The sequence below is a fragment of the Sceloporus occidentalis genome, unplaced genomic scaffold (assembly GCF_023333645.1).
Source record: "Sceloporus occidentalis isolate IW3139 unplaced genomic scaffold, rSceOcc1.0.p SCAF_50, whole genome shotgun sequence".
NCBI lineage: Eukaryota > Metazoa > Chordata > Lepidosauria > Squamata > Phrynosomatidae > Sceloporus > Sceloporus occidentalis.
In genome coordinates this window covers 632,743-642,962 of record NW_028317030.1, presented here as the reverse complement: position 1 = coordinate 642,962, position 10,220 = coordinate 632,743, and positions in this window count along the sequence as shown.

Here is a 10,220-nt window from a genome sequence, read left to right as displayed (position 1 = left end):
ATGGAAATATGTAAAGTGAGCAAATGTGATGTTTCATTTACTTGAAAATCTAAAGTAGCAGTTGTCAAAAAAGGTTCTTATGTATTAATGTATTTTTATTTGTCTTTAGAACATGTTTTCTATGGATGTCTTTTCTCGTTATCTGGTTGGGAATCATGTTATCGGCAATATTGTCAAACTGACGGTATTGGGCGCAGCCAGTTATTACACCGCCAAATGGATGATGCATGCCTTCGATTCAACCAGAAAACCGGAACCAGAAGATGAACCTCAGATAGAGGTATGGAACTTTTTTCTTAATAACTTTGACAACAGAGAATACTAGTTAAGTCTATAGAAAGAAGGGGTAACAATGTTCCCTAAAAGATAAAATCCTGTGATTGTAAACGGGATCTACAGATATCAGTATTTACATTAGTTCTCCAAAGCTATGTGCAGTGATCATCCATGAATCTCACCAGGTGGACCTCACACGGGAAAGGGTTTTAATAGCATTGCCTGAGATGTGGTATTCTTGGTGGGATCCTTAGTTAATCATTTTAAAACACGGTAAACTTACTTTTATTCTTTTGGTATCTTGTAGGCTAAACAACCGATGAGTCAGATTGGAGGAAAAACTGTCAGTCTGACGCAATACGAAATGTGCATCGCCGCACAGTTAGTGGACCCACTCAACATGGAGGTAAGGGAAAAGGTTACATGGAAAGAAGTAAACTGGGGAAGGAAGGACCAGGACAGTGAAGAAACCTGTATATATCCTTTTAAACCCCCATTACTTTATAGTGCTATTCGTTTTTGCTTTGTCTAATATTTCTAAGGTTGCATTGTAGAAGCAGTTTTACAATTGTGTTTGTTCCCTGTAGGTGACCTGGAGTGACATCGCAGGTCTTGACAATGTCATCGAGGCCCTAATAACCAGTGTCATCCTCCCTATAAGAAAGAGACACCTGTTTCCAAAATCCAGGCTGATGCAGCCTCCTAAAGGTATTACTCAAACCCTGTATGCGGGGCTTTTTGGGTTGAATCTGTTTCACTTATTAAGGCTTAAGGTGCTCCATTCATGACTTATTTTATATGTAGAAAGATTATCTATGTGGAAGCATTTTGGTGAGCCACAAGGCTGTCCAATTCTGGCCCTCAGGCAGTTACCGTCAGGATATCCTTAGACTCGGTTGAGTTATCGACAAACCTGCTCTATTCACCAGTAAATTGAAAGTACATTTTATCTGTACTTCTTTTTACCTGTATCTGATTGTGCTGTTTGCGCTCACTGCAAGGGAGTTAACATAATGGTATCTCTATCTGGGCAGGTTTCTTTGCAGTTAGGCTGGATAATTATATCTAGATAGGTTAGTAACTGTGTAGTTATGAGAGGTGGCAAACAAAAGGCACAAAAAAGCACAGAAATAAGTAAATGAGGTGCAAAAACTCCCAACCTGTGCGCAACAGGTAGCAGAAAATGTATTTGTAGGCGGTGCAAAATATAAGAGTAAACTATAAAATCTGATACCTGAAGTAAAAAAGTAGAAATCTACTTTAAAATAATATAAAAAGGACTTGGTACAGAACTTACGAGTCACTCAGGTAAATGTTGCAGAGAAGTAGACAGTGTTACTGAGATCAACAATGTTTCGGAGTGGTAGCCTTTGTCAAGGGTAATCTGCAGAGTGACTTGGAGTGGTGCCAGTTCTTCTTTTTTGTCCCTGTTATATTATGTTACAATACATTTTGATGTTTTAGCTTGGCATAAGATTGCTGCGGTATCATTTATTTGTATTATAGTATGCACCTCCAAGAAATACTTTCAAATATTTAAAAGGTTATACATTCTTGCTAAACAAAACACCAAAAGGATGTTTTTTTTTTTTTTGTTTTTTTTTTTTGGGGGGGGGATTATTTCTTTTTAATGCTTTCTTTCAAACTTATATAATTAACTATTAGAAGCTCTTACTCCAGACTGCAATATGCACAAATGTGCTTGATCAGAGGCTATCTTCACTTGGTACCCTTTATATTTTTAAGCAGATTAAATTACTGGAGCCTTTAAATACATTATTTTAATATTGTTTAATTACTAAAGGTACTTCTATTGTATAAATAAAATCATGCACGTTTTTTTATACAGGTGTCCTTCTTTATGGACCTCCAGGTTGTGGAAAGACACTTATTGCCAAAGCCACAGCCAAAGAAGCCGGATGCCGGTTTATTAATCTCCAGCCATCCACCCTGACCAACAAGTGGTATGGAGAGTCTGAGAAACTAGCAGCTGCTGTTTTCTCTTTGGCTGTGAAGCTCCAGCCAACTATCATTTTCATCGATGAAATCGGTAAGTTGCTCTTGGAAGTCACCAATCTCTAGCCATGCCAAATGGTGTATGTATTAGACTTCAATGTGATATTAGACAACTGGTGCCCAATCAATGGGCATTAATGAGTCTTTTTGTACATTCATCATGCTTGACTTTTTCTTTCTCTCCACACAGACTCTTTCCTTCGAAGTCGTTCCATGAGTGACCATGAAGTGACGGCCATGATGAAAGCCCAGTTCCTAAGCCGTTGGGACGGGCTGGAGACAGGCCACAATTGTCAGGTAATATCTCGTTGGCATTACTTTAAAAATTTTTATAAGCAAATCTTCCAAACTAGAGTACATTGTTTAGGATTTTAGGCTAGAGAACACACAGATAAGATGTGTATCCAACACTTTAAAAATACAGATTGCGTGCATAAGTGTAGTTCCTAAAGGATTTTTGAGGCTCTGGGATTTGGAGAAGAAACCACACATCATTCATTCTAGATTTATCATATTTTTTCAACACATTTTCCTACCATATAGTACTTCTTATGTTTCACTTTTGTTGTATTTTCATAGGTTATTATCATGGGGGCCACTAACCGACCTCAGGACATCGATCCAGCAATACTGCGGAGGATGCCAGCCAGATTCCTGATTAAGAAACCAGTATGTAACTAAAATGTCTTTTTAAAGGAAATCCTCATGTTAAACTGGTGTATATCCATGTTCTAAATAATCTCAATACATCAACCTGCAAAAAATGTTGCATGACAAATAGAACTTTAGTAAAAAGAGGAGTTGTTTATATTTTAAAACAAACCCATTTTATGACCTGCATTAAACATTTAGTAGCTATTGTATAAATACACAACTTTTACAGCCGGTTTTAAACCAAATCACTATTGTTAAGATAAATAATGAAGATAATTAGAACCTGCGGTTCTCTTAGATAGTGATGTATGGGTGAAATACTACTAATACTAAATGCTACTGAAGAAACAAGGTTATTTAAAGTTTGTTTTAGCCACTCCATAACTATGAATTCTTCATATATTTTCCCATTCCTATACTTCAAAATGCATTCTTGTTGAGATTAACAAGACTAATTATGAATAGTTTTTCTAAAATGCTGTTTTCATCTTTTTTTTCTAGTCTACGGCACAGCGTCAATCAATTCTCAGTCTCATCTTGGAAAATGAAAATGTAAGCAACTTATACTATGATATATGTGATTTTTATGTAATGGTTGACTATTCCACCAATGGCCCAAGAACCGTCCTGCTCAGCTGGAACTGCCTCAGATAGTCACCCCTTTCCACAACATACTGTTAAATGTCAAAAATCATAACGCCACCATTCTCTGGCTACTGGTATAATATCAATCTTTTACAAGATTCCTAGGCAATTGCGATCTTTTTACACAATGCATTTTCAGTTGGACACGATTCTTCTCAGTCTTGTTTGACTCTTTTCCTTTCCCTAAATGTTTAGAAAAACACGCCCTTGTTTACTCCTTATGAATCTATATCACCCGGCTTTGGTCTCTTGGTAGTTATTTGAATTACACTGGGGAAAATCACCAATTCATTGTCCTCATGTGTCCTAATATGTTTTCTTTAGGTGAATGAAGATGTAGACCTGCGTGAAATTGCCGACTACACCGATGGATTCTCAGGAAGTGATCTGAGGGAAATATGCCGCGATGCTGCTCTGCTTTCCCTCAAAGAATATGCAGACAGCCATTCAGACGATGGGTATGTGTCACCTCTCTCTCTCTTATATTCATGTATTGCATATGAAACTCCTATGTAATGTTTTTTGGCTAATGGTAAACGTAAGAAAAGCCTTTGTGTCCAGTGACACAAAAAACTGACGTGACAAAGTCAAAGCAAGATGTGCCATTTTGACATAGTAAGTGCGTGTTATGGAGCACACACTCTGTCCTTCTCAGAGGAGAAACCCACATAGACCTCCTGTTTTGTTTTTTTTTGTCCCACTGAATGATTGAGTGAATACAGTCCAGAGAACTTTACAACTTCATATTGTAGAGTTGGCTCCACCAAGTGAACCATTGTATCATTTCTCAGCATCTTCACACTTTGTAAACTCAACTCGCAGTAAGTTAGATTTCAGAGTGACAATGAGCTGATAACAAAACTATGCCCACTGACAAGCTATTTTTATTTCTTCTTTTCCAGCTTTTGTCAGGATAGTGTAAAAATAGGACGGCTCCACTTACATAAGGCAATAGAAAGAATGTGCATGTTCCAGGAGCCAATGAGCCAGGGAATCGACATGCTGTCCTAATACACGAAGCCTAATGGATTTAGAGATAACCAAGACGTATTGGTTCTCAAGTTGGACTCATAGGATTATTATTAGTAATAGTATTGTTAGTTATAAGTTGTAAGTTGTAAGATGTAGTTTGAATAAAGTAGGTTAAGGCCAAGGGCAGTGTTATCTTTCTGTTTAAGGTTGTGTGTGTGTGTCTTCTACAGAATAGTGTGAATAGTTTTCCTCTTAAGACGCTTAAGTCAATAACAGAGCTGCAGAACCTGCGTGTGTTATATAAATGTAATTTAATAGTCCAAAAACATGCGCACTTTATTCCGGAAACCAAATGAGTGCATTTCTCATGTGTGTATGAGGACAAGGGTATGTACTTATGCTATAGGTTTACAGGGAAAAGAAAAGCTATGCGTGGTAGCATTTCATTGTACAGGGCAAGAAAATTAGCAGTCTGCTTTTCGTCCAACATCTATTTTTATCTCATTTATTTAACTTGAACCATCATTATTTGCATCTTTGAATTGATGTTTTCATGATCAGTAAGCTGTAAACATGCAGGCCACACCTACATTGCCATATATGGAAAATATGTAAATCAGGCATGTTATGTCATAATAGTTAACTTGCATGGTCTTGACCTTACTCTAAGCCATGCCCATATCACCATATATGGAAAACATGCAAAGCAGGCAACTACGACGTCATAATAGCCAGGCTATAAAACCCCAGGGGCCTGCAGTGACTGTGCCCTCATTCACACAGTGATTGTTCATAGATGAGGACCTCAGAGAGAAGAAGAAGCTACAGGACTGTAGCTTCTTAGGAAAAGTATGTATACACTAAATTATAAATGCACATAATCTAACATAGACCATAAGTCAAATGTATAGTTATATGATAAAAAGATAAAGGGATTTGGATAGTATTGTTTTGCTCAAAACTTGCTTCTCTCGAAAAATGATTGAACTGAGGTGTCCTTCCCCATGGAACGTGGTAGAATATAGATAGTAAAACAATGACATAGAAATTACTCTGCGCTAAGCAAATATAGCAAAACAAAACAGGATGTTACCATCTCCTCTATGGATAGATGGCTGCAATACAAGAGGTGGCTGAACTTTCTCCAGCAAAGCACTCAGGACCGGTGTTACATCCATCCATAACCAAAACGTTTGAAATATCTCTGATCAGAGCACTATTATTTCTGGCCAAATGTGGTTTAATTTATTTCATAAACAATTTGATTCCAACATCCAGCTTACAGTTACCAAGACCCATATTACCATATATGGAAATATGCAAAGTGGGCAATTGTGATGTCATAATAGCAAAGAAGCTACAAGGCTATAATGCGATAGAAAATGTGAGGATATTACGTTTACAATCTAGACTTAAAAAGTAAATAGACGTATAAAAGTATAGTTTTAAAATTAAAAAAAAAGATTTCGTTTTTTCTTAAATCCACTAGTTTGCTTCTCTATTGTGGTTTAAAAATCAGTAAGCTGTGAACACACAAAGCAGGCAAATTTCAAGTCCTAATAATTATGTTACATGACCATTGTACCACCAGCCACAACAATATTACCATATATGGAAATATGTAAAGTGAGCAAATGTGATGTTTCATTTACTTGAAAATCTAAAGTAGCAGTTGCCAAAAAAGGTTCTTCTGTATTAATGTATTTTTCCTGGCATACAGTGGCAGTACGAGTGGTAATGTCCTTTTCTTAGGGACAAGAAGAATCTAAAGATATAAAAACAATTAAATGCCCCGGAGCCCCTCCTCCTTACCCATAAAGCCGGGGCCGACCGTAGGAAGTCAGTTCTTTTTTTGTCCCTTTCAGGGACGGACAGGTTGGAATCGTCGGTCCGGACAGGAGTCCGGTATTTTCAGCAACTGGTGAGGCGCACGGGTTGCTGCCTTGGGGTTTCGTGAGCCTCCGATTGCTCCCCGGGTGGTAAGCAGAGAGAGGTCTTCCCTCCGTAGCGGTTCGCGTTACGGAGGATGTATTTGATGTCTTCCTTTTGTTGCCAAGGAAGTGGGAGCATGCGCAGTCTGGTGGAACGCACGCCCGGGTGTCGTTGCGTTCCACTGAAGATCCGATCGCGCTACTGAGCATGTGCGAGTCGGATCTTCCGGAGGGCGGCAATTTTAAAATTGCTTATAAAGCGCTTTGCCTGTCTGACTGCTGGAGCTTTCGTCAGTACAGGGCAGCCGTGTCACCAGCCCCCCCACACGGTTCAGAGGTGGTTAGGGTAAGATATTTCTTTATCTTGGCTCTTTCTGATCCTCTTCCCTCCTAAAGAAAAAAAAACAAAAAAAATTTTTTTTTATTTATACGCTTTTTTCTTTTTATCAGATGTCTAGTCCGGTACCATCAGAGAATCCGGATAAGGATAAAAGACCTGCTCCAGCTCCCAAAAAAGCCATTTCTAAAGCTAAACATTTAACATGTTCTGAGTGTGCTACTCCACTGCCTGATGGCTGCTGGAAAAAATTGTGTAACTCATGCTCTGCTGAACAGCTTGCTTCTGAGAAGCGTAAAGACCTACAATCTTTCCTTGGGTGGTTCCAGGAAAATTTGGCTCAGACATTTGAGGCGTTCCAGTTCTCGGCAGCTCAAACCCAGGAGAAAGTCAAGATTGGTTCTACACACAAGCACAAGAGGTCCAGGTATTTCTCTCAATCAGACCTTTCCTCGGGTGAGATCTCCCGGTCCTCTAATTCATCATCAAGTGATAGTTCGGAGGATGAGATGGTTTTTCCTCCCCGTGACCTCCGTAAGTTCACCAAGGAGGTGACTCGTCTACTCCTAGAGGATGATGTAGGAAGAATTAAAGGTTTTCCTGTGCTTCCTAAAGTGGATGACCTTATTGCCAGGGAATGGAAGCACCCTGGGAAGCGAGCTTTCATTTCCAAACAATTTAAGCAGCTGTTCAGGCTTCAGGGGGAATATTCTTGGGAGGATCCCCCCAAAGTGGACGTACAAGTGGCCCAGCTCTCCAAAAAGACTACTCTCCCTATTGGTGAGGTGTCCGGTCTTAAAGACCCTATGGACAGGAGAGCGGAGACTTCATGCAGGCGTATTTTCCAGGCTGCAGGAGCTCAATGTAGGGTGGCGGTGTCCAGTGCAGCAGTGGCTAGGGCCCAGCACATGTGGATTCCAGTTTTGCAAGATCGTCTTGCGGATGATTCTGATTCAGAGATTGCTAGGCTTTTAAAGAACTTAAAGCTTTCTAACAGTTTTTTTGTGGATTCGGCTCATGAATCTCTTAAGCTCTCAGCCAAGAACATGGCATTGTCTTCTGTGTCACGCAGAGCCCTGTGGTTACGGTCCTGGACGGCTGATTCCGCTTCCAAATCTGCTCTCTGTGACTTACCTTTGGAAAGTAAGAAGTTGTTTGGTGCTCCTTTGGAAGACCTTATTAAGCAGATTTCGGATACTAAAAGAGCCTTACCTCAGGATAGAAGACCAAGGTGGAACCGTAGATATCCATATAGGAACCCGAGGCCTTTTTTCCAATCCGCTAGATCTCAGAATTTTCGTGGGCCCTTTGGAGATAAGAAATTCCAAGACCGGCCGAAAAAGCAGGACTAAAGAAAATTCTGACAAAGTGGGAGGACGCCTGCGGCACTTCAGACTCTCCTCCGGCACTCAGATTATTTCAGAGGGTTACTGTAAACCGCTGTACAGAATTTTCGGATGGAGAGTATCACCTCAGTCACACAGGTTCTAAAGGAGGGAGATTTTATGGTCACCTTAGACCTGTAAGACGCATATCTTCATGTCCCGATAGCCGAGGCGTCCAGGAAGTTTCTGAGGTTTGCTCTGTGGGTCAATCAGAGGGTGCATCATTTTCAATTCAAGGCCCTTCCATTCGGTCTGGCATCAGCCCCAAGGGTTTTCACAAAGATCCTTTGTCCTTTGACAGCTCACCTCAGAGAACAGAATATGTCGATCATTCCTGGACGATTGGCTGATCATGGCGGCTTCCCGGGAGAAGTTGTTGTTAGACCTGTCCACAACTATGAAGTTTTTGGAACAACACGGCTGGTTAATAAACAAGCAAAAATCTTGCCTCATTCCTGCTTCCAGGACTCTTTTCCTGGGGTTTTTGGTGGACTCAATGTCCCTTTGCGTTTATCTCCCGCGTCCCAAGCGGATAAAGATAAAACAAGAGATCTCGACACTGCAAAGATGTCCAACTTGTTCTGTCAGGAAGGCTATGAGCGTCCTGGGTCTGCTAACCGCTTCCATCCCGGCGGTACCTTGGGCAAGGTGTCAGCTTCGTCCCTTGCAGTGGCAGATTCTCTCAAACTGGTCCAAGCAAGAAGAGGATCTGGACACTTCCTTCACAATAAGTGGCCAGGTCCTATCCCAATTGAATTGGTGGAAACAGTCAACCCATCTCGCCAGAGGGCTCTCTTTCGACCAAGAAGTTGGATAATTATCACCACAGATGCCTCCGGCCGAGGATGGGGAGCCCATCTTTTTCGAAGGGAAGATTGGGCTCCGGTAGATGTTGTCCGCTCGTCAAATTTCCAAGAGCTGAAGGCAGTTCTTCAGGCTCTCCTGGTCTTCAGGCCCTTCCTAGAGGGTCAGACGGTGAAGATCCAATCAGACAACGCAGCGGCCGTCGCCTATATCAACAAGCAAGGTGGGACGTGGATACGGAGTCTTCAGATCCTGTGTGCAGAAATTAAGGAGTGGTCCCAACTTCATTTGACAGATATTTCGGCAACTCATATCAGAGGCCGCTACAATTTAATTGCGGACGATTTAAGCAGGGCAAAATGGTCACAGACAGAATGGTCTTTGACCCCACAAACCTTCTGCGCTTTGGTGGCACGCTTCGGTCTCCCGGAAGTGGATTTGATGGCGACTCGAAAAAACCACAAGGTCCCGGTGTTCGCGTCCCTCAACAGATGGGATTCGCCTCATTTTCTAGATGGTCTTTCCATGGTGTGGAATTTCTGGTTGGCCTACATCTTCCCGCCAGTGGCTTTGATTCCTCGCGTCCTGCTGAAAATTCGCTACGACAAGGCCAGGGTCTTGGCCATCCTTCCGTACTGGCCCAACAGGAGTTGGTTTGTCCTCCTCAAGCAGTTGACCATCACCTGTTGGGAGCTGCCAATTTCAACACAGTTACTGGAGAACGTCGACCTTCGCCCGGAACTTCTTCAGGTGTTCCGTCTGACAGCCTGGCTGTTGCAAGGCTGATTTTGAGTAACCAGGGTCTGGACGAAGACATCTCAGATTTTCTGTTGACATCGGTCAGAAGTTCAACGTCCAGAATTTATTTCCGGGTGTGGACCAAGTTCCTCCTGTGGTGCTCCGCAAGGCATCTTACGATTTTTCCTCCGTCCATCAACTCCGTCATTCGTTTTTTACAGGAGGGTCTGGCTTTGGGCCTTAGTGTCTCGACCCTTAAAGGGCAGATCTCGGCCCTTAGTCATTTTTTTCTTTCTGATCTGGCCTCTCACATTCTTATTAGGCATTTCTTTAAGGCCGCCACTATTCGACGTCCTCCTAGGAGGTCTTTGTTTCCGTCATGGGATCTTACCGTTGTGCTTCGAGCCCTATGTTCAGCGCCCTTCGAACCTCTGGAGGAAGTGTCCATGAAACTTCTCTCGC